This window comes from Trichomycterus rosablanca, chromosome 7 (assembly GCF_030014385.1).
Source record: "Trichomycterus rosablanca isolate fTriRos1 chromosome 7, fTriRos1.hap1, whole genome shotgun sequence".
Lineage (NCBI taxonomy): Eukaryota > Metazoa > Chordata > Actinopteri > Siluriformes > Trichomycteridae > Trichomycterus > Trichomycterus rosablanca.
The window spans coordinates 1,743,258-1,767,290 of record NC_085994.1 but is presented as its reverse complement, the minus strand read 5'-3'; the positions used below and the strand labels follow the sequence as shown (position 1 = coordinate 1,767,290).

The following is a 24,033-nucleotide window of genomic DNA, read 5'->3' as shown; positions in this document are numbered from 1 at the left end:
CCAACCTGGTCCGTGAGTTCCACCGTCTACATCCCGATAGACCCGGTAGGCCACCTAGAGGTGGCCGTTGAGGGGGGGGTACTGTTAGGATCCGCCAGCACTTACCTTTCATTTTCAGGGTTTCCCAGCGTTTTGTTTTCATTCCGGTTTGTATTTTGTTTTTCTCCGTTTTCTTTAGTTTCCCCGATCGCTTTTGTTCTTGGTGGTGGTTTGCGTTTGCTTTCCCGTTTTGCTCCCTTCTCCCCCTAGCGGCCTGGAGCGGTACTGTTTTCGGAGGTTGCTGCGGTACCAGCCAATAGATCGCTGGAGGGCGGACCCCTCACACACCTGCGCCTCATTCCTCATCTCATCAACTCCTGCATTTAAACGCCGGCTTTTCTCTCACTCGTCGCCAGATTGTCTGCTTGCCATACGGTACACAGACGGCCGTTCGTTGTGTCCTTAAACCGTGAGTCCTCTTCTTGTACCTTCTCCTCTTTAACGTATTTTGTTTTTCATCGCCTCCTAGACCTTCCCCCCGTTCCTGCGTTCCTGCCGTTCCTGGTTTCCTGTGTTCCTGCCGTTCCTGGTTCTCCTGTGTTCCTGCCGTTCCTGGTTTTCCTGCCGTTCCGCCGTTCCTGGTCATCCTGCATTCCTGCCGTTCTTGGTTCTCCTGCGTTCCTGCCATTCCTGGTTCTCCTGCCATTCCTGGTCATCCTGCATTCCGGTTCATCACTCCTGGTCATCAGTCCGCCCTGCAGTTCCCCGGCGCTTCCAGTACCGCTCCTGCCGCTCCCCTCTCGTTTTCTGTTATCTTTTTGGTTGTTTGTTTTTGTCGTTTATTTATTATTTGTTTAAATAAAATATCGTATTATCACTTCTGGGTTTTGTTGTTTGTGCACTCGCCTTTGGGTTCCCCCCTAGTCTTTGGTGGGTTATTAACTAACCCTAACACAGTCAGTAATTGTAGAACTACAAAGTGCTTCTATATGGTAAGTGGAGATGATAAAATGGACAGTGAGTGTAGAAACAAGGAGGTGGTTTTAATGTTATGGCTGGTCTGTGTACAATGCCATTTCTAAGGCTCTAGGACTCCACTGAACCACAGTGAGAGACAATACCTCAAATTAGTGCTAAAGCTAAGCGACAACTTATCCAGTCACAAAACGTCTTCATCCAGCAGTTTGAAAGTCCCAAAGGACAAAGTGAATCTCTGACTCACACACACACACACACTTAATCACAATGACACCCGGTTGCCTAGACCGCAGAAAAACCTGTTGTATTGTAGGATTCCAAAATACCACGTTTGCCATTTTCAGCCTGTTTATCTCAGTCTAGGAAATAAAGGCGTGGCTTCTGTACCTGTCAGTCTCAGTAAAGGAGGCGTGGCTTCTATACCTAAGCCAAGCGTAGATCACAGCGTGTGGGGTGTGTGTGTGTGTTTGTGTGGCTGCTGGGCGTGTCCGGGCATTTCACTTGGCTCCGTTTCTGCGAGTACGTGCCAGCTTACTCACATCCTCGTGTGTGTTTTTGTTTTGTAAAAAACTTTATATCCAAGGTGTGTGTGTAGCAGGTAAGAGGAAGCACTGACCAAGGTGTGTGTGTGTGTGTGTGTAACAGGTAAGAGGAAGCACTGACCAAGGTGTGTGTGTGTGTGTGTAACAGGTAAGAGGAAGCACTGACCAAGGTGTGTGTGTGTGTGTGTGTGTAACAGGTAAGAGGAAGCACTGACCAAGGTGTGTGTGTGTGTGTGTGTGTTTACGTGTGTGTGCGTTTACGTGTGTGTTTGTGTTTGTACAGATGTGTGTGTGTACAGATGTGTGTGTGTGTTTGTGTATAAAGATGTGTGTGTGTTTGTGTGTGTACAGATGTGTGTGTGTACAGATGTGTGTGTGTGTGTGTACAGATGTGTGTGTGTGTGTGTTTGTGTGTACAGATGTGTGTGTGTGTGTGTGTACAGATGTGTGTGTGTTTGTGTATAAAGATGTGTGTGTTTGTGTGTGTACAGATGTGTGTGTGTACAGATGTGTGTGTGTGTTTGTGTGTACAGATGTGTGTGTGTGTTTGTGTATAAAGATGTGTGTGTGTTTGTGTGTGTACAGATGTGTGTGTACAGATGTGTGTGTGTACAGATGTGTGTGTGTGTACAGATGTGTGTGTGTGTGTGTGTGTATAAAGATGTGTGTGTGTGTGTGTGTTTGTGTATAAAGATGTGTGTGTGTTTGTGTGTACAGATGTGTGTGTGTGTACAGATGTGTGTGTGTGTGTACAGATGTGTGTGTGTGTGTACAGATGTGTGTGTGTGTGTGTACAGATGTGTGTGTGTGTTTGTGTACAGATGTGTGTGTGTGTTTGTGTATAAAGATGTGTGTGTTTGTGTTTGTACTGATGTGTGTGTGTGTACAGATGTGTGTGTGTGTGTGTACAGATGTGTGTGTGTGTGTGTGTGTACAGATGTGTGTGTGTGTGTGTGTGTACAGATGTGTGTGTGTGTGTGTGTGTGTACAGATGTGTGTGTGTGTGTGTGTATAAAGATGTGTGTGTGTGTTTGTACAGATGTGTGTGTGTGTGTTTGTGTATAAAGATGTGTGTGTGTGTGTACAGATGTGTGTGTGTGTACAGATGTGTGTGTGTGTGTGTACAGATGTGTGTGTGTACAGATGTGTGTGTGTGTGTGTGTACAGATGTGTGTGTGTGTACAGATGTGTGTGTGTGTACAGATGTGTGTGTACAGATGTGTGTGTGTGTGTGTACAGATGTGTGTGTGTGTACAGATGTGTGTGTGTGTACAGATGTGTGTGTGTGTACAGATGTGTGTGTACAGATGTGTGTGTGTGTACAGATGTGTGTGTGTGTGTGTACAGATGTGTGTGTGTGTACAGATGTGTGTGTGTGTACAGATGTGTGTGTACAGATGTGTGTGTGTGTGTGTACAGATGTGTGTGTGTGTGTGTGTTTGTACTCTATGCTGACTCACTTTATTTATTCATAATAAATCACATCATTATAAAGCGAGGAAACAGAACCGACGTCCCGCTCGGATGCAAATTGGCCGGTCAGTTTCATTTGCTCAGTAATGAGCCGTGATTGGTTCTTTTAATGGGTTACTATGGATACCAGGAGACAATTAAGGGAAGGGCCACGCCGCACACGGGCTCGACTCCGCTCGAGTGTCCACTCCACTAATTTAGACTTCAGATAAACAAGCATGGTATAAAAAATAAACCTGAATTATAAATGTATCATCAAGTACTTATTAAAATACAAACTACATATCCAGAAAAGTTGGGACATTTAATAAAATGCAACAAAAGCTTTGAAGAACTGCAGTCCAGATCCGAGTCTTATAATAAATGTACGGCGCATCATGAGGAGAATCAGAGAAAAATACCACTCGCAAAACCTCAGCGATTAGCGTCCTCAGTTCCCGAGGCATTAAACACTCTGATTAATAAGAGCGCTGATGCCGCTCAGGTGGCGCAGCGGTAAAAACACACGCTGGAACCAGAGCCGGGATCTGGAATACATCGTATCGAACCTCAGCTCTGCCTGCCGGGTAAGGCTGAGCGGCCACACGAACAACGATTGGCCTGTGGTTCATATAGGGGCGGGACTAAGCCGGATGGGGTCTCTCTCCCATGACTGGTGCAATTACGACCTCTGCTGGCTGATTGATGGCGCCTGAACAGAGAGGTGAAAAGAGTGCTGTCAGGATGTGTCTCTCCGTACACAACGCTGAGCTGCACTGCACTCGTCAAAGTGTAGGTGATAAGATGCATACGGCTGCTGCCCACGTGTCGGAGGGGGCGTGGGTTAGCTTCGTTCTCATCAATCAGAGCGGGGATCGGCATTGGTGGAGAGGAAGCGTGACGCAATCGGGCAATTGGACGCCCTAAAAAGGGAGAAAATGCATAAACAGAGCACTGATGGATTACAGTGCTAAACACACCATCGTCCCAACTCTTTCGGAGTGTGTTGCAGGCGCCAACTTCTAAATTAGTTCATATTTACAAAATACAATAAAACTAATAAGTAAAAACACCTCCAAATGACTGGACTGTTTTGGTCACCTTCCTTCAGACCTTAGCCCGTCATATCCGTGCAGACGCCCGACAGGCCGATAGCACCGCTGAGATTCGAACCCTGGATTATTATTAGAGAAATTTAATTAAACATAGTTTTTTGTTCCTGATCCACATTTGTGTTCCAGTTATTCAATCACTAAAAAATAACAGCATTAAATTCCTACAAGAATGCACAAATCACAGATTACTTCACAAAACTTTTCTGGAATCCATTTTTTCCATTTGATTTTAGATTCTAGTGTTTTCCAGTGCCGTGCTGCGTTCAGATGCACCCTTAAGGTTTATCTAAAACAGTTTTCACGTCACGTCAGTCTTGTCAGTCGTCGCCACCTGCTTGCGCCCCCTCACCACCTCCCAAAAACTATTTAAAAAATGCATTCGATGCCACTGAAACGGCCCCTGAGTGTCGATGAGTGAATGTGCTCGCCTGCGGGCATGCCTGGTCCTGTTTGGTACCGTTTCAGGATGTTTTTGACTCACTGTGACCTTGACCAGCTTGACCAGGATGAAACGGTTGGCGATAATGAAGGAATAATCGAACACTCCCTACGACACCTCGTATTGTTTACGTTTGAGTTCTGATAAGCCCTAAAGTTCATGTCAGGTGGAACTGTTGTGCCAATGTGTGTGTGTGTGTGTGTGTGTGTGTGTGTGTGTGTGTGTGTGTTGGGGGGGGCGTTCAGGTTAGAAGGCGTCTGTAACTGTTAGTAACAATCAGACAGGAAGAAGCAGAGGAACATGAACTCACCTCCATTGTGTTTTGGAGGGATTGACTTGTAGACCATAGTTTCCACACCTCATTACTGCAGCACACACACACACTTACACACACACGGACACATACACACACACACACACACACACACGGACACATACACACACACCCATACACATACACACATGGACACATACACATTCGTACACACACACACCCATGCACATACACACACACACACTTGTACATACAAACACACATCTGTACACACACGCACACACACACGCAGTGCTATCAGCCAATCGGGCGTCTTGATCGGGCATGGACTTGATCCGAGGGGAGGTGATGTGGCCAAAACAGCCCAGCCATTAGAAGGTGCACTCGTCAGTGCAGGTCCACACTGGCAGTGAAATGCTTGAGTATTAATTAGGTAAAATGTATCCTGGTCAGGGTCTTGGTGGGTCCGGTTCCACTGTGAAACATTGGGCGCAGTGCAGAAACACCCTGGACAGAGTGCCATTTTTTCTCAAGCTTCGACCCCCCCTCCTAAGACACAGCTAATCACACGTGTGTACAGGCCCGGCTGGGTGGTGGACTGGTGGAGTCTCTCATCTCTGTCATCCTCATCCTCACTCTGAATCTTCATCCCCAAATAAAATCCAACCCAAACCAGGACTCACTGATAACTGAGTTACGAAGCTGCAGCAGGATAATGAGCCTTTCTGTTTCCTGTGCACGCTTACACACACACACACACACGTACAAACACACACACACACACACACACGCGCACACACACACACACACGCACACACACACACACGTACAAACACACACACACACACACACGCACACACGCACACACGCACACAATATCCTGATAACTAAAAAGCTTCGTATGCAGACGCGTGTTTGGAGATGCATTTTCTATTTTAATGACATCATAATATAGTCAATGGGCAGCAAGAAGGTCCTGGGTTCGATTCCCAAGTGGAGTGGGTCCTTTCTGTGTGGAGTTTGCATGTTCTCCCTGTGTCTGTGTGGGTTTCCTCCGGGAGCTCCGGTTTCCTCCCACAGTCCAAACTGGCAACCTGTCCAGGGGGTTTCCTCCTTTTTGCCTAGTGAAATGTACCCACCGTAACCCTGACCAGGATAAAGCAGAGGTTAAACAGACAATGAATGAATGAATGAATGAATGAATCCCTGATGCTGGTCAGGGTCGTGGTGGATCGGCGCCACCCAGCAATGCAAGTTCACAATGGGAATACATTACGAACAGGGCAACACACACACACACAGGAGGCTGGGTAGCAGAAGGAAACCCACATAACGGGGGAGAACATACAAAACTCATCATGAGGATTTAGTCGTAGCCAGTTCCTCTTCCTCTGCTGGAGACCTCGATGGTGTACGAGGAGGGTATATTCTCCTGACACGCCCTCCCTCCGACTAGTGAGCGTTCCACCGACCCCGTCTCATTCGCCCGTATTTCGGTGGATGGGCGCATGAGGTCGGTCTCGCTCACGGAGAGTCACACGCTGATCTCCACGTTCCTCCACTTCTGCACAGGCACCTCGGGATACTAACCAGGGTCCTTACACAGCGTCGCACACTTTTTTTAGTCCAATCTTTTTCCACCCAGCAGACTAGTCGCTGATTTTGTCTGCTGCTCTGTCTGCACCGCCGATCGTGTCCTCTAGGGGGCGGCCCGCCGACCGGTACCATAGCGAGGGTGTAACTGCGCTGCTTGGGTGCATAAATCCAAATCTAACGGGTTTATAACGGGAAACATCCAACTGTAATGAATATTTTATCATGGTCGATGATGTTCAAGCGGATTTTCAAGCAGGGGGCAGAGGGGCCCCGGGGCGTCATTGAGCCTAGATTGGGGTCCAGCTGCATTTAATTAAGAAGAGAAAAATATAATCACGTGATGGGATGGGAAATCAATCAGCTGTTAGCATACGGGAGATTTGTGATATCATATAGATGATTTTAAACTACCTACAGCCAGCAGTGGGTGTTTGAAACTGGACGCATATTTGATTTGCCCACCACAAAAGTGCAAAGGTCAACAAACGACGACTATGAAAGAGTCAAGATTCAGTTATTGACGCAGGTCCGTCTGAAGCAAACCCAAGTGAGGACAGAGATGGGGACTCGAGTCGACTCGGACTCGTTTGAAATGACTCGGACTCGACTCGTGACTCGCAAAAAATGACTCGTGTACAACAAAAGTCAGCAACATTAGTTACATGTGACAATTATATATATATGATCCGACATCATTCTGATCGTGTCATTTTCTGCTCTCTAATAATAATAATAATAATAATAATAATAATAATGAATAATAATAATTAATAATAATAATGATAATGATAATGATAATGATAATGATAATGATAATGATAATGATAATGATAATAATAATAATAACAACAACAACGCTCTGGCCGTCTTAACCCACAACACACACAATGTGTAAATGTTCCAGCCAGCTTCCGGCGTAGTGATGAAGCGTCGCTCCCTACTCCCTACACAGTCTGAAGTTCACTTCATTTGAACATTCTCGTTACCTTTGGATTGGAATCTCACTTAAAATGGTGGAATACCCTACGTAGTGCACTTCACAGGAACAACCGGGGTGAATGGAACGCTCCTACTGAATCGGTGCTAATGGTTGAAAGACGCTTTCTGAACCAATCAGAGCTTCTGATTGTAATTGTTAGTAAGAAATGCTGTTATTTGCATTTATTCAGTTTGCGTCACACAGATGACGTGGTAATGAAACGCTCGATCGGCTTTCTAACCACTTCCTGTTTTACTTCACGACTGGGAAAAGTTTGGAGGTTTTTAATTATAAGCACATTTACAAAATAACGGATTCTATTCCTAATGGGATGCACGCTTATAAATGTAATAGCATCTGGAAGAACAGAAGCTAAGGTAAGCAGCGGTTATGGATTTTTTGCTGTGTTTGGGATTTTGGCAGCTGTGCCGTGATTTGCAATGAAAACAAAACGTCAGTTTAGGCTTTTAACTGGTACCGAGGAAAGTAAAGGCACGAAGTAAAACGGCTAAATACACTCGCTAATCTGTTGTTGTTTTTATCTGAACTTACAGATTATTTGTTTATTTCTACTCTACATTTATAATATATGTTTTGTGTTTATTATATTGACTCGAGATTTAACTCAGACTCATATTTTGTGACTTGTGAACATCTTGTGTGAGGAAGCTCCTACCATCAGTTAATCGAACAAAATCAGAAAATACCAAGATATTTATCTTCATCATGGATTTATCAAATTTAACATGAGTAAGAATACAAAAGCTTTGGTAATTCTTGCTGACAGTGTAAGATTAATATCATAATCCGTGTCAAGGGGGTCACAACATGTTTTTGAACCCAGGGGGGTCTAAGAGAACCACTATTTTAAACGACTGTTGATGTTAATTACACAAACTGGTTAGAAGCCATTCTGTTCTGTTCTGATGAAGACTAAACGCTCGTGTGTTTTTTATGTTTTTCTTTCGTGCTGCTCTCAGACGTTGTTCTAAGGAAGCTTATCTTTAGCCTTTAGCCACGTTAGCCTCGTTTCCCTCAGCCTGAGCCGACTAGATAAAAGAGGCTTCCATCAGAAACACGCAGCACCAACGCATCAACTAAACACAGCTCGTGTGTACGTCAACATACAACGATAATGAAGCTGTGAAGCTACTTAGAGGAAATCATTTGATTACAGCGGTACCTTGTAACTCAATGTGGCCCAAACTCAAAATCTCGAAAACTCAACTCCCTTAGTCTGCATCAGTGTGGAATAAGCGTCAGATCCAGGGTTCCAGCTCCACATGTATCTGTGTTTATCTGGATTCTCCTCCCTGTTTCACTTTTAAACTTGTGTTACAGCTCCAGCTTCTGAGAAATGGTGAGAATCAGAATCAGCTTCTCCCAGAGTCTAAAACGCTTCTGGTTCAGAATAAAGCTTAACGTGGTTTAATGTAGTAAAAGAAGGAGACAGGAGCACTAAACTTCTCTTCATTATTACTGCTCATAAGTTCCTCCACTAATCACATTCCTCACTCGCTGTTTTACTACAGTAAGTCACGCTGAGTTTTGTGCACCGCCGTCACACTTCGTAGGAAATAACGGCACAGCGGCGCAGAAGCGGTTTTGTCACTTCTCATGTGAATGCGCCGGTGCTGAAGGGAATCGAGCATCTCCACCATTAAGAAGCGTCAGGAAACAATAAAGAAGTAAAGCTAAAGTGCAGCTTTTATTGTATTTTTATTGATGTTTAACTGTTTGTAATTGTATTTCAGTGTGTTTATATTATATTTGTGTTATTTTCAGTGTTTAAGTGTCAAAAACAACCTCATTATTTTACATGAGACTAAAATATCTGCAGCTCCACGGGACCATGGACGCATTAACTGGTTTTCCAACCATCCTTATACCTCAAAACTCGACGTCTTTAAAACTCAACACCACTCCCAGAACCCACTGATGTAGCGTTTCAAGGTACCGCTGTATACTATAAGTTATTACATTTAAACCAGAGGCTCCGTCCCTCTGGTATAACTACCAAATATACCCTATAAGTATTTCAATATAGCAGCAATATGTGGACACCTGACCACGTGCGTTCTGTACATTCCATTCCCCAACCTACCGCGTTTATTTTGCAGTTTCTATTTTTCAGAACGGGAACACGTCCTGCGCTCTGCTGAGTCGACCTTGTTTACGATGGTTTATGAATATAATAAATGTCACGATCGTTGAGGAAACTATCACACAGGCTGGCGTGTTGTTCAAAAGCAGGATCTGTTATGATACGAGGGTCCTTCAAAAAGTTTCCACACTTTTACTAACTTTGTTTATTAAGAATGTCAAAAACAAAAAGGTTACAACAGTGGGGCGGCACGGTGGCTCGGTGGGTAGCGCTGTCGCCTCACAGCAAGAAGGTCCTGGGTTCGATCCCCAGGTGGGGCGGTCTGGGTCATTTCTGTGTGGAGTTTGCATGTTCTCCCCGTGTCTGTGTGAGTTTTCTCCAGGTGCGCTGGTTTCCTCCCACAGTCCAAAAACATGCAGTCAGATTAATTGGAGAAACTGAATTGCCCTGTAGGTGAATGTGTGTGTGTGTGTGTGATCCCATGACAACAATGACAACCGCCCTGCCCTGGGATCGAACCCAGGACCTTCTTGCTGTGAGGCGACAGTGCTACCCACCGAGCCACCGTGCCGCCCCACTGTTGTAACCTGTTTGTCTTTGACATTCTTAATAAACAAAGTTTATAAAAGTGTGGAAACTTTTTGAAGAACCCTCGTCTGTGTGTGCTCCAACTGGAGCTACTAAAAATCACCCAAAGTGTGAGTGTGATGGACTGGCGACCTGTCCGGGGTGTTTCCTGCCTTTCGCCCAACGAACCGGACCAGCAGCAGATAAAACATTCATTCACTTATTCATTTTCTTATCTGCTTATCCAGTCAGGGTTTAGGGGGTGCTGGAGCCCATCCCAGCTTTTCAATGGGTGCAGGGCACACAGCAACACCCTGGACGGGGCGCCAATCCATCACAGGGCACACACACACACACACACACACACACACATTCACCTATAGGGCAATTCAGTGTCTCCAATTAACCTGACTGCATGTTTTTGGACTGTGGGAGGAAACCAGAGCTCCCGGAGAAAACCCACACAGACACGGGGAGAACATGCAAACTCCGGGGATCAAACCCAGGACCTGCTTGCTGTGAGGCGACAGTGCCACCAACAGTAAAACGGACATACCTAATTTTCCCAATTTTTTCCGGTCGTTTGATTATTGACACGCGCCCATTCCAACGATCTAAACCTGCCCGTGATCTGCTGCGTGTAGGACCCGAATATAAAAACACGCCGAGGTTCGACGCCCATCGTAAAACGCTCAGCCTCAGTAGTAACGTTAATTCGGCGAGGGCTGCTCACGTTACCTCGGGGAAACCCATCCAGACTCATTTACATCCATCTCATCACTACAGAAGGTTAATAACAGTTTATTTTTGCTGTCGCGCCTGACACACATTTACTCTGCTAAAGAGCCCGTTATGATTTCTAACAGGGTTCCAGCTGAGTGGCGTCCTTATACTTTTGGCTAAGTGCACTTGTAAATGTAAAAGCAATTATTGAGGAACCTACTAAAGTCCCGAACTCTAAAACCATCGAGGTGAGCTTTTACGATTCCTCTAACATCACTCATAAAAAAGTGGAAGACTAGTCGACAACATCAAGGAGCGCCACTGTTGTCATGGGACAGAGGAAACACGTGTTGTGCTGCTGAGTTCTACATTACGACTTACAGTTACTCTAGATCGGAACGTCACTTTTAAAGCGAGCACATCTGTACAAACAGCTGTCTATGAGTACAAAGTACATGGAACAGTTGTCTCTTTGTCAAGATTGCAAAAAAACACACACACACTAAACCGTACCACTCTCAGACACACGTGTAGTCTCTGAACTACTGTACACACACACTACACTGTACCACTCACACACACCGTTTATATACACAAAACACTATACCACACACACACACACACACACACACACACACACACACACACACACACACACACACACACATACTCTCTATATACACACTACACTGTACCACTCACACACACCATTTATATACACAAAACACTATACCACACACACACACACACACGTACTCTCTATATACACACTACACTGTACCACTCACACACACCGTTTATATACACAAAACACTATACCACACACACACACACACACGTACTCTCTATATACACACTACACTGTACCACTCACACACACCGTTTATATACACAAAACACTATACCACACACACACACACACACGTACTCTCTATATACACACTACACTGTACCACTCACACACACCGTTTATATACACAAAACACTATACCACACACACACACACACACGTACTCTCTATATACACACTACACTGTACCACTCACACACACCGTTTATATACACAAAACACTATACCACACACACACACACACACGTACTCTCTATATACACACTACACTGTACCACTCACACACACCGTTTATATACACAAAACACTATACCACACACACACACACACACGTACTCTCTATATACACACTACACTGTACCACTCACACACACCGTTTATATACACAAAACACTATACCACACACACACACACACACACACACGTACTCTCTATATACACATTACACTGTACCACTCACACACACCGTTTATATACACAAAACACTATACCACACACACACACACACACACACACGTACTCTCTATATACACATTACACTGTACCACTCACACACATACACACACATGTATCCTTTATATATACACTACACTGTACCACACACATACACACACATGTATCCTTTATATATACACTACACTGTACCACACACACACATACACGTACTCACTTTATATACACACTACACCACTCACACACACATGTACCCTTTATATACACACTACACTGTACCACTCTCACACACACACTAAACTGAACCGCTCACACACACTATACTGTACCACACACACTCACTTTATATACACACTACACCACTCACACACACAAACACACACACATGTACCCTTTATATACACACTACACTGTACCACTCTCTCTCACTCACACACACACACACACACGTACCCTTTATATACACACTACACTATACCACTCACACACACAAACACACACACACGTACCCTTTATATACACACTACACTGTACCACTCTCACACACACACACACACTAAACTGAACCGCTCACACACACTATACTGTACCACACACACTCACTTTATATACACACTACACTGTACCACACACACTTACACATGTATCATTTATATACAGACTACACTGGAAAAAAAAAAAACACACTCTTACCCTTTATATACACACTACACTGTACACTCACACACATGTACCTCTTATGTACACACTACACTGTACCACTCTCTCTCACACACACACGCCCTTTATATAGACTTTACACTATACCACTCACACACTACACTGTACCACTCACACACACACCATTTATATACACACTACACTATACCACTCACACACTACACTGTACCACTCACACACACACTTACACACACTTACACACACATACTCTCTATATACACAGTACACTGTACCATACACACTACACCGTACAACACACACTCTCTCTCTCACACACACACATACACATACTCTCTATATACACTCTACACTGTACCACTCACACACACACACACATACCCTTTATATACACACTATACCACTCACACACTACACTGTACCACTCACACCCACACCCACACACCCACACACCTACTCTTTATATCCACACTACACTGTACCACTCACACACACACACATACCCTTTATATCCACACTATACCACTCACATACTACACTGTACCACTCACACCCACACCCACACACCCACACACACACCTACTCTTTATATCCACACTACACTGTACCACACACACACACACACTCTTTATATCCACACTACACTGTACCACTCACACACACACACACACTTTATATACACACTGTACCACTCACACACACACACATACTCTTTATATCCACACTACACTGTACCACTCACACACACACACATACTCTTTATATCCACACTACACTGTACCACTCACACACACACACACATACTCTTTATATCCACACTACACTGTACCACTCACACACACACACACACACACTTTATATCCACACTACACTGTACCACTCACACACACACCCTTTATATACACACTATACCACTCACATACTACACTGTACCACTCACACACACTCACTCACACACATACTCTTTATATCCACACTACACTGTACCACTCACACACACACACTTACTCTTTATATCCACACTACACTGTACCACTCACACACACACACACACACACTTTATATCCACACTACACTGTACCACTCACACACACACACTCTTTATATACACACTATACCACTCACATACTACACTGTACCACTCACACACACTCACTCACACACATACTCTTTATATCCACACTACACTGTACCACTCACACACACATACTCTCCATATACACACTACAGTGTACCACTCACACTCACTCACACACACTCTATATACACAGTACACTTTACCACTGAGACACACACTACACTGTACCACACACACTTTATATACACACTACACCGTACAACACACATACACACCCACACTCACACACACACTACACTGTACCACTCAGACACACACTACACTATACCACACACACTTTATATACACACTACACCGTACCACTCACACACACACACACACTTATAAACACTAAACTGAACCACTCACACACACATACCCTTAATATACACACTACACCGTACCACTCACACACACACACACACACACACACTCACACACACACACACACACTCACACACACACACACACACACACACACACGTGTAGCCTCTGAACTACTGTACACACACAGTTCCTCTTGTCATACTGAGATTGATTGTACGTGCCAGCCCATGTGCCCTCACCACCCCATGCCCTCCAGCTCCTCTCTATCCTGGCAGCACAATGGATGGATAAATAAATGACAACATGAACAGTAAAAGTGAGAGAACATCAAACATGAACACTATAAATAACAGTCAGTCCTTATGTAACTCTTACAGTAATGATTATAATAATAACCAGTTTCATGTTGTTCACTATAAAACCAAAAAGCAAAAGTAAAAAAAGCAAAACACAAACACACACACACACACACACACACACACGTGTTCCCCTCCATAACAGCACATAAACACATGCAGTGATGTTAATTGTAATACACACACTCACTGTATGAGAGACGATCCGCTGCTGATGGTGATGAAACTTAAACTCCAGCCCTGCTGCTCCTCTCCCAGCTCACAGTACTGCCTGCAGGGTTGCCAGATCCTCTACATAGAGCCAGGATACCCGCCAGAATAAGTTTACATTTACATTTTCAGCATTTAGCAGACTTACATTATACAGTCTAAGCAGTTAAGGGTTAAGTGCCTTGCTCAAGGGCCCAACAGTGGCAGCCTGTCAGTGGTGGGGTTTGAACCAGCAACTTTGTGCTTACTAGTCCAGTACAAGTTAACACACAGGACTCGCAATCATGGGCAAAAGCTTGGTGGGTAGCACTGTCTCCTCACAGCAAGAAGGTCCTGGGTTTGATTCTCAGATCCAGCGGTCTGTAGTTTGCATGTTCTCCCATGTCTGCGTGGCTTACCTCCAGGTGATCCGGTTCCTTGCACAGCGCAAAGACATTTACATTTACATTTTCAGCATTTAGCAGACGCTTTTATCCAAAGCGACTTACATTACAGTTACAGTATACAGTCTGAGCAATTGAGGGTTAAGGGCCTTGCTCAAGGACCCGACAGCAGCAACCTGGCAGTGGTGGGGCTTGAACCAGTGACCCTCTGATCACTGGACCAGTACCTTAACAACTAGGCTACAGCTGGCCCTGAAGACATTACACTAAGGTGTGTGTGTGTGTGTGTGTGTGTGTGTGTGTGTGTGTGTGTGTGTGTGTGTGTGTGTGTGTGTGTGTGTGTGTGTGTGTGTGTGTGTGTGTGTGTGTGTGTGTGTGTGTGTGTGTGTGTGTGTGTGTAAGACGGACAACTAATGAATGTATTGAAAAGCAGTCTGGGGGGTGACACGGTGACTCGGTGGGTAGCACTGTCACCTCACAGCTAGAAGGTCCAGGGTTCGATTCCCTGGTTAAATGGTCCAGGTCCTTTATGTGTGGAGTTTGCATGTTCTCCCCGTGTCTGCGTGCGTTTCCTACAGGTGCTCCGGTTTCCAACCACAGTCCAAAGACATGCGGTCAGATAAATTGGAAATACCAAATTGACCCTAGTTTGTTTGCCTGGTAATGGACTGACGACCTGTCCGGGGTGTTTCCTACCTTTTTCCCAGTGAATCATACCCACCGCGACCCTGATTAGGATATGTACTGTACTGTAAAGAAATAGTCCAAAGAGGAGTAGAATGTGCAAACCTGGCAACACGGGCAGCTCGTCGTCCGCGCCACCCGACTTGGCAGGAAAACTCGGTAGCCGTTTTACACGAGAGCCAAAAACGAGCCAATCACAGGCCGAGATTCTGGAGTGAGGGGCGGGGCTTATGGCCAATATGGAAAGCCAAATAAAACATAAACGCTTTAAAATAACGAATGTTGTTTATTTACATCGTAAGTCCAGTACAATAGAGAGTATATACACCGATCAGGCATAACATTATGAACACCTCCTTGTTTCTACACTCACTGTCCATTTTATCAGCTCCACTTACCATATAGAAGCACTTTGTAGTTCTACAATTACTGACTGTAGTCCATCTGTTTCTCTACATACTTTTTAAGCCTGCTTTCACCCTCTTCTTCAATGGTCAGGACCCCCACAGAGCAGGTATTATTTAGGTGGTGGATCATTCTCAGCACTGCAGTGACACTGACATGGTGGTGGTGTGTTAGTGTGTGTTTTGCTGGTATGAATGGATCAGGCCTAGCAGGCTGCTGGAGTTTTTAAACACCTCACTGTCACTGCTGGACTGACCACCAACCAAAAATATCCAGCCAACAGCGCCCCGTGGGCAGCGTCCTGTGACCACTGATGAAGGTCTAGAAGATGACCGACTCAAACAGCAGCAATAGATGAGCGATCGTCTCTGACTTTACATCTACAAGGTGGACCGACTAGGTAGGAGAGTCTAATAGAGTGGACAGTGAGTGGACACGGTGTTTAAAAACTCCAGCAGCGCTGCTGTATCTGATCCACTCATACCAGCACAACACACACTAACACACCACCACCATGTCAGTGTCACTGCAGTGCTGAGAATCATCCACCACCTAAATAATACCTGCTCTGTGGGGGTCCTGTGGGGGTCCTGACCATTGAAGAACAGCATGAAAGAGGGGGCTAACAAAGCATGTAGAGAAACAGATGGAGTACAGTCAGTAATTGTAGAACTACAAAGTGCTTCTATATGGTAAGTGGAGCTGATAAAATGGACAGGTTTTAATGTTATGGCTGATCAGTGTATAAAATAATGATGAAAAATATAAAAATATGTAGGACTGAAATACAGTAGGTACATCAAAAGTTACATATAATAATATTCACATGCTGAAAATTGCACATAATGATTATTATTGCACATTATAATATTGCACATTAAGTTATTGCACATTTCAGTGTTGCATATTGCAGAGATAGTGCACAAATGATTTACCCTTAGATAAAATATGCATCAGAATTTGGTTATTTTGTTCTGTTCAGGATTCTGATGGCGGTCAGGTAGAGGCTATTTCTAAATCAGTCCGTATTGCAGCGTAGACTCATGTATCTTTTACCTGAGGGCAAACGGGTAAACAGGCTGTGACCGCTCTCCTCAAGGCCTTTATTTCTGAGGTGTTGCAGCTCTCATACCAGAGAGAGATGCTGCTGGTTAAATCACTCTCTATTGTGCCTCTATAGAAAGTGGTGAGGATGGGTGGAATGAGATGGGTCCTCTTCAATCACTGTAGGTAATACAGCCGCTGGTGAGCCAGGTCAGGTTGTCCATAACGTGGACCCCTATGAACTTCGTGTTCTGGGCAATCTCAACAGGAGTACCATTGATGTAGGTCGGGGTGTGCATGATATTATCAGACATCCCAAGTTGCAAAAACTCATTTCAGGGAGGTACCCCCGGACCTCGACCCCGACCCCCCAAGCCCAAAAAAAAAAAAAAAGCTAAAAAAAACCTCTTGCACACACCAAAGGATATGGGTGATAACAGAACTTTTATGAGCTGCTAACTGAGCTACTAAGCTAACTGTTCGCGTCACAAACACATTAATGTGTACTACATAGTGCACTAGATTGTATATTAGAAAATAATTTATGTTCCTTACTTAGTGAACTAGATAGTGTACTAGATAATAGACTTATGTTACTTACATAATGCTAACGGATTTATGTTCCCTACATAGTGCACTAAATAGTATTTTAGAAATGAATTTATGTTCCCTACGTAGTGCAACTAGATAGTGAATTATACAATTGGTTTATGTTCCCTACACAGTGCGCTAGATTGTATATCAGATCACGGATTTATGTTCCCTACACAGTGCACTAGATAGTGTATTAGATAACGCATTCATGTTCACTACATAGTGCACTAGAAAGTATAACTAGATGATGATTTGTGTTCCTTACATAGTGCACTAGATAGTGTATTACATAATTAATTATGTTCCCTACATAGTGCACTAAATTGTATATCAGATGACGGATTTATGTTCCCTACATAGTGCACTAGACAGTATATTAGACACTTGATTTATGTTCCCTACACAGTGTGCTAGATTGTATATCAGATAACGGAGTTAATACGCGATCGGGAATAAAGTCTGTGTCGCCTGCGTGCGTGCGTGCGTGCGCGTGCGTGTGTGTGTGTCGCTCTTGGCTGCTCGTTCTAGATTCCGGGAGATTTTAACTGACTTGCGGGCATCAGGGAGCCGCTATGTATAAGCGGGAGACTCCCGGAACTTCCGGGAGACTTGGGATGTCTGTATTATCATATCGCCCACCACAACCTAAGCATGTACCAACATTAACTTGTGAAATGATATTTTCATACTACAGACAAATGAGAACTTTAACTATGGACAATAAAATGTCAATTTATGAGCAAATTCCACACCAGTTATCTGTTTCTGCATCTGCAAGTTACAAATAATGTTTAAAATGTCCCCAAATTGCGAACGCCACTGGAGGTGAAAGAATTTTGTAAATTGTACACACAAGGTCAAAGTTTGCCAAAGTTATGGGCAAAGGTACAGGTTTGCTTTATTGACTCACAGAGTAATTATCATGATAGTAGAAATGTAGGGAAAAAAATGAAGTAAATCACCCTGTAGAGAGGAAAACAATGAAATGACAAACTCTCCACTGTATCGTCTCTTCTGCGTCGACCTTTATGTTGAATCGATTTAAAATACATATTCTAAAATGCGTACATGAGCCTTTGTTTACATTCTTCCACACTACAATTGCATCACATTCAGTATCTTCTGTCTATATTTTCTTTACCTTTTAACATGAATCTAATTGAAATAAAGACATAAGACAAAAATATAACATGAATATTGTTATAACACGCATACATTATGGACCATTTGGACCACTCCAAGTCAACTTCAATAACCTCAATACTTTTTAACCAGTTGTGTTCGAAATTCAGATGCTCACGTACAGCATTATGGTAATAACATTATTACTTTTTAACCTATCATGTTTGACATTTAACAAGTTGTTATGTTGTGAAAATAACGTTTTTGTGTAATTGACGACCATGCGCACTTGGGACCATTGAAAGTTTAGGTGCTTAGCTATTACACTGATCACAACAATAAAAACGCTTTTCTACCAACAAAACACAGTTTAAGTATACTGGATTAAACTCTTTCTCAAAAGAAATATTCATGTTTTGTGTGTTTTTAAGTATGCAGTATGTCAAAGTACCATAAAAATAATGTGATCGATGTGTTTATTATACATGCAAAAAGTTTTTGTCACTTTAATGACTGTTTTGGAAAGTTTAAAAGTGCCTGAAGTAGACTTTACCCTTATTAAAACATACAAGTTAAAGCTTAGCTCACAGTTTCTTGGTTGTAATAGCTTAAAATGCACTAAAAAGTTCTGATTTTCCACTCATTCTCCATTAAGAGCTGTTGTAGCTGAGCCCAAATTGTGGAACACCGTCAGCCTTTCAGAATTTACACCCCACACTGACAGTTTTTGTGCATTTTTTGCAGAAGTGTTACTCATCTGTGGACTTGTGGGTGATTTCGACTTTCCCACGTCCCGATAAACAACTCCGGCTTCGGTTTTGCATCTCATCTGTCTATCAGTTTGACTGCGTTTAGAAGGAGAGTCAATACAGAGAGCAATAAAACTGTCAGAAGGAGTTTTATGAGTCCTGCTGTGTGTATGATACTGTTTTAACTCGCTGTATACGTGCAGCTGATAATCAGAGCTGGTTTCACAAGTTTGTTATGATAAAACAACTAAAAAAGAGGAAATTTGGAAATATATTCTGATAATTTGGAAATATATCAGAAATATACAGAGAGGGGAAACAAGTATTCAGCTACGTTTACATTACACACGGCCACTTGACTTTTACACACATTTACCCCTTTTCCACTGATGCAGAATGGGCTCTGTTCCGGATCGTGTACTTGATTTTGAACCAGTTGTAGAGGTTTGGGTGCATACACATGAGAAGCTGCGAAAGCGCTTTTGTGCTGCTGTTGTTTTCGACGGAGCTTGACGCTGGGCTTCCATCTTTTAAAGTTCATCTCATTTAATTTTGAGCCAGTTTGCCGCTGATGTTTTCAATGCGCCTCAAATGACATGAACTGTGTGATATGACGTGGTAAAAAAGTCCCAGACAGAATGAACAACGCTTAACGTGAAAATTAAAGCGTAACGTGGCTTGTTGTACTAAAACATTGAGCGATGAATTTGGACAGTACAGAGCGCTTATAACCTGTAATAACGGAGAGAAATGTATGGTTTCTGTGTCATACTTTTAGTACATTCCGCCACGTTGAGCTTTTTCGACTCTCCGGAGATTCTCAGAACCCCGAGCTGCATAGCACAAGTTTAAAAGTAAAACCAGCACACAGTGAAGTAAATCCAGCTAAACACAGATATATGTGTTATATTTTAAACTGGGTTTGATGGTTATTTCACACAAATGTTCATGTCGTGGACCTTCAGTGATGTTTTAGTGCAAAACGCTTCTCACATGAACGCACTAAAGAAAACAACAATGGCGACAAACACAAGGAACAGAGTCGCCGTCTACATCGTCTTATCACCAACAGCTGATCGATGCTTTTTGCATAAAAACAAACATCTGTAACAGCAGCACAAATCCCCACAGTTAACCTACACGCTCCACCATCATGTTACTCTTTACTTTTGTTGTGCATTGCCCACCATTAGTGACGCATCCTCTGCTCCCAAAACTGGTGAAAATGTGTCCGGTTCTCTAAAGAACACCAAGGTTCTAAGCAGCCCGAAAGGAACCAGTTCAGGAACCAGAGTTCTTTTGGTGTCTTTTAACGTTTTATCGTACTTACAAATATGAACAAAAAAAACATGCATTTTTAAGCATTAACAAATGTAAGTGTAAAGGTTTTTGTTTGTAGTTAATAGGCACCACAAGATAGCATTAGCACTATTTGCTAATCACAGCTTTGTGACAATCAGTTAGAAATATGATTGAAACGATCCTCAAATTACCTGAGAACTTTCTTTACTTGTTATTTTGCATTATTAATCTATTTAAAACATTTGTTTATGCTTATAAGTATACATTTTTGCTCAAATGTTATCGTGTATGTACATGTGAAGTGGACATACTGTTTGCATGAACACAAGTGATTGATTAATCCCGTATTAATTGCACTATTTGCTGCACAAGGCTCATTGATTCCCAATCAATAATAAACTTTATTGATGTATTATCGTGTTGTGTAAATCTGATTAACAAATGCTTTGAATAACTACTAAATCATGTTTATTTGGTTAGCTTCGTGCTTTGCTCATCAGTGCTGTGGAATCAGCGCCCTCTTGTGTCAACAAGTGGGTTCGACCCTCATAAAGTCCTCATTACTGTCCTCCTTCACAGCATCCATAAACCTCCTCTTTGTCCTCCTTCCTCCTCTGCACATCCTCAAAACATCCAAATCTCTCCTCCCCAGTGTTTCCACTCCGCATTTTGAGAAATCCCAAGATTGTACTAAAATTCCCAAATAACTGAAAACGACAAAATTGTGAAGATTTATACTGTATAACGTATTTTCACAATTATTCTGGTGATTCTTCAATTGGGGAAACTTTTACGTCCCTAGGTTATAAATTTGTGTTAAAAATACTTTATTACAAAACAAATATTTTAGGTATTAAAAAGATCATTCATTGCATCACTAAAAAAAAAAACATACCAAAATAATTATGATTTCCATTTTTTATGATGATTTAAACATCAATATTTTGCTACTTTGGCCTTGTCCCCAACCCAGACTTTAAAACTTCTCTGCTCTAATAAAATGCTAAAAAGTGATCAATTCATTAAAAAAAATCACAATATCAGTTTTATAATAACTTAAAAAGAAACAAAATGTATTTTTTTTCATATTTGTACAACCTATGCGTATTTTTGAGCAATATATTACTGTCCCCGGCATTATCGTCATTACCGCTACAGTGTACGGTTTCTGTAGGGAATCATTTGAAGGTAACACTTGTTTATGTTGTAACCATGGAAACAAAGACTTGCAAGGAAGCACATGCCAGCCATGAGAGAAGATTAACATTTTAATGTCTGGAAATATGAGTAATTTAATCACGTATTCCTCCTGATCATAGAGTATATTTATTCAGCGTCATTACCATTTACATCAGTATGGCAGTACTTTACCAAAAAAAAAAGAAATGTACACATTATTTATATGTATTTAAAGTGCATCTTGTACTAGCTGTTGACTAGCTTTAGCAAATCCATGGCCTAGCTAGTTTTTTTCTTAAAAAAAGTAAAAATTGTCATTACCGCAACACGTCATTACCGACACATGATGACATTTTGCTATGCCACTTCGCAAATAAATATGAAATATTAAAATTCTATATAAGCTCAATTGCAGCCATCATTAAGTCTTTGCTCTAGCATTATCTTGACCTAATTAAAACTAAATTATTCCTAATTTTATTTTTCAAAAGTTAAGATGGTCAAAAGAGCCCGCAATTGAAGAATCACCCATTCACAAAAACAAAATCCAGAGTTACCTGACAGAGAACAATCAGGATCATTATCAGTATTAATATTTACAAATTGCAATATTAAAAAAATGAACATCTTTTAAACCCAGTGTGTCCTGTACAGTCTGCTTTTCTATCACTATCGGACTCTGAAAGTCCGGTAACAACATACATTTTTTCTGACGATTGACGCAGATTTATTCTTGCAACCTATCACAACAATTACCAAATAACATAAGTAAACTTCATCAATGACAACAGGCGTGACGTCGTGTTCTTGCGTCCAAGAAAATGTGATTAAGTAAAGAAGTAAATGTACAGTAGCCGTAAAGATGGCCAGCGACAACCAAAGGTTATTATTTAGTAGTAGGACGCTTAGTCATCCTTATTTATGACTGTAGACCATAAAATTACATGCAGATTTTAATTGCTTGAGCGCAAATTAAAAATCCCAAAGATTACTTGGCAAAATCCCCCAATCCCAAGGAGTGGCAACATTTCACCTCCCTAACTTAATCTCCAAAACCTCCAAAACTCCTTCCTTATTCTGCTCATCCTCGTTGTTCCCAAGAATCTCAGCGTCTTCATCTCCACCACCTCCTTGTCAGCGCCACCGTCTCCAAGCCCTCCAACACATTAGGGCTCAGTACTGTCCTGTAACCTTTCCCATTAGGTCTGGCAAATGCCCTTATATCGCAAATCACTCCTGCCAATCGAAGTCTGCACCCAGCGCACCCTGCGTGCACCCTACCTAACTCAAAACAGAATTAAATGATGTCTTTTAGGGTTTTGGAGAATATTAAATTCATGCACTGTTCCTCTTGCCATTGTTGCCCTCCAGTAAAGATGTGTCGTGTATTAGGGCGCATTCACATCAGCGTGTGAATACAGCTGAATCTGCATCAGTGTGGAATAAGCGTCAGATCCAGGGTTACAGCTCCACGTGTATCTGTGTTTATCTGGATTCTCCTCCCTGTTTCACTTTTAAACTTGTGTTACAGCTCCAGCTTCTGAGAAATGGTGAGAATCAGAATCAGCTTCTCCCAGAGTCTAAAACGCTTCTGGTTCAGAATAAAGCTTAACGTGGTTTAATGTAGTAAAAGAAGGAGACAGGAGCACTAAACAAAAGCGGTTTTGCCACTTCTCGTGTGAATGCGCCCTTAGGGTTGTAATGGCAGCCCGACACCCCCCACAAAGAATGTTTACATGACACTAATCATTGGAAAACACGTCTGCTGGGTCTTGCAAGGGACAACAATGCAGTTAAAATAATAATAACATTCAATGGCTTTCCCCAGACAC

General features: G+C 42.6%; 1 protein-coding gene across 1 annotated transcript in view; it reads right to left on the bottom strand.

Annotated features, from left to right (window-relative positions):
* zgc:92140 (uncharacterized protein LOC447854 homolog) overlaps positions 1-14,778 on the bottom strand; it is a 42,048-nt gene extending 27,270 nt beyond the window's left edge. Inside the window, exon 1 of the mRNA XM_062998826.1 lies at positions 14,720-14,778. The gene's annotated coding sequence lies outside the window, so the exon portion shown is untranslated. The remainder of the gene's footprint in view (positions 1-14,719) is intronic.
* Positions 14,779-24,033: the final 9,255 nt, after the last annotated feature.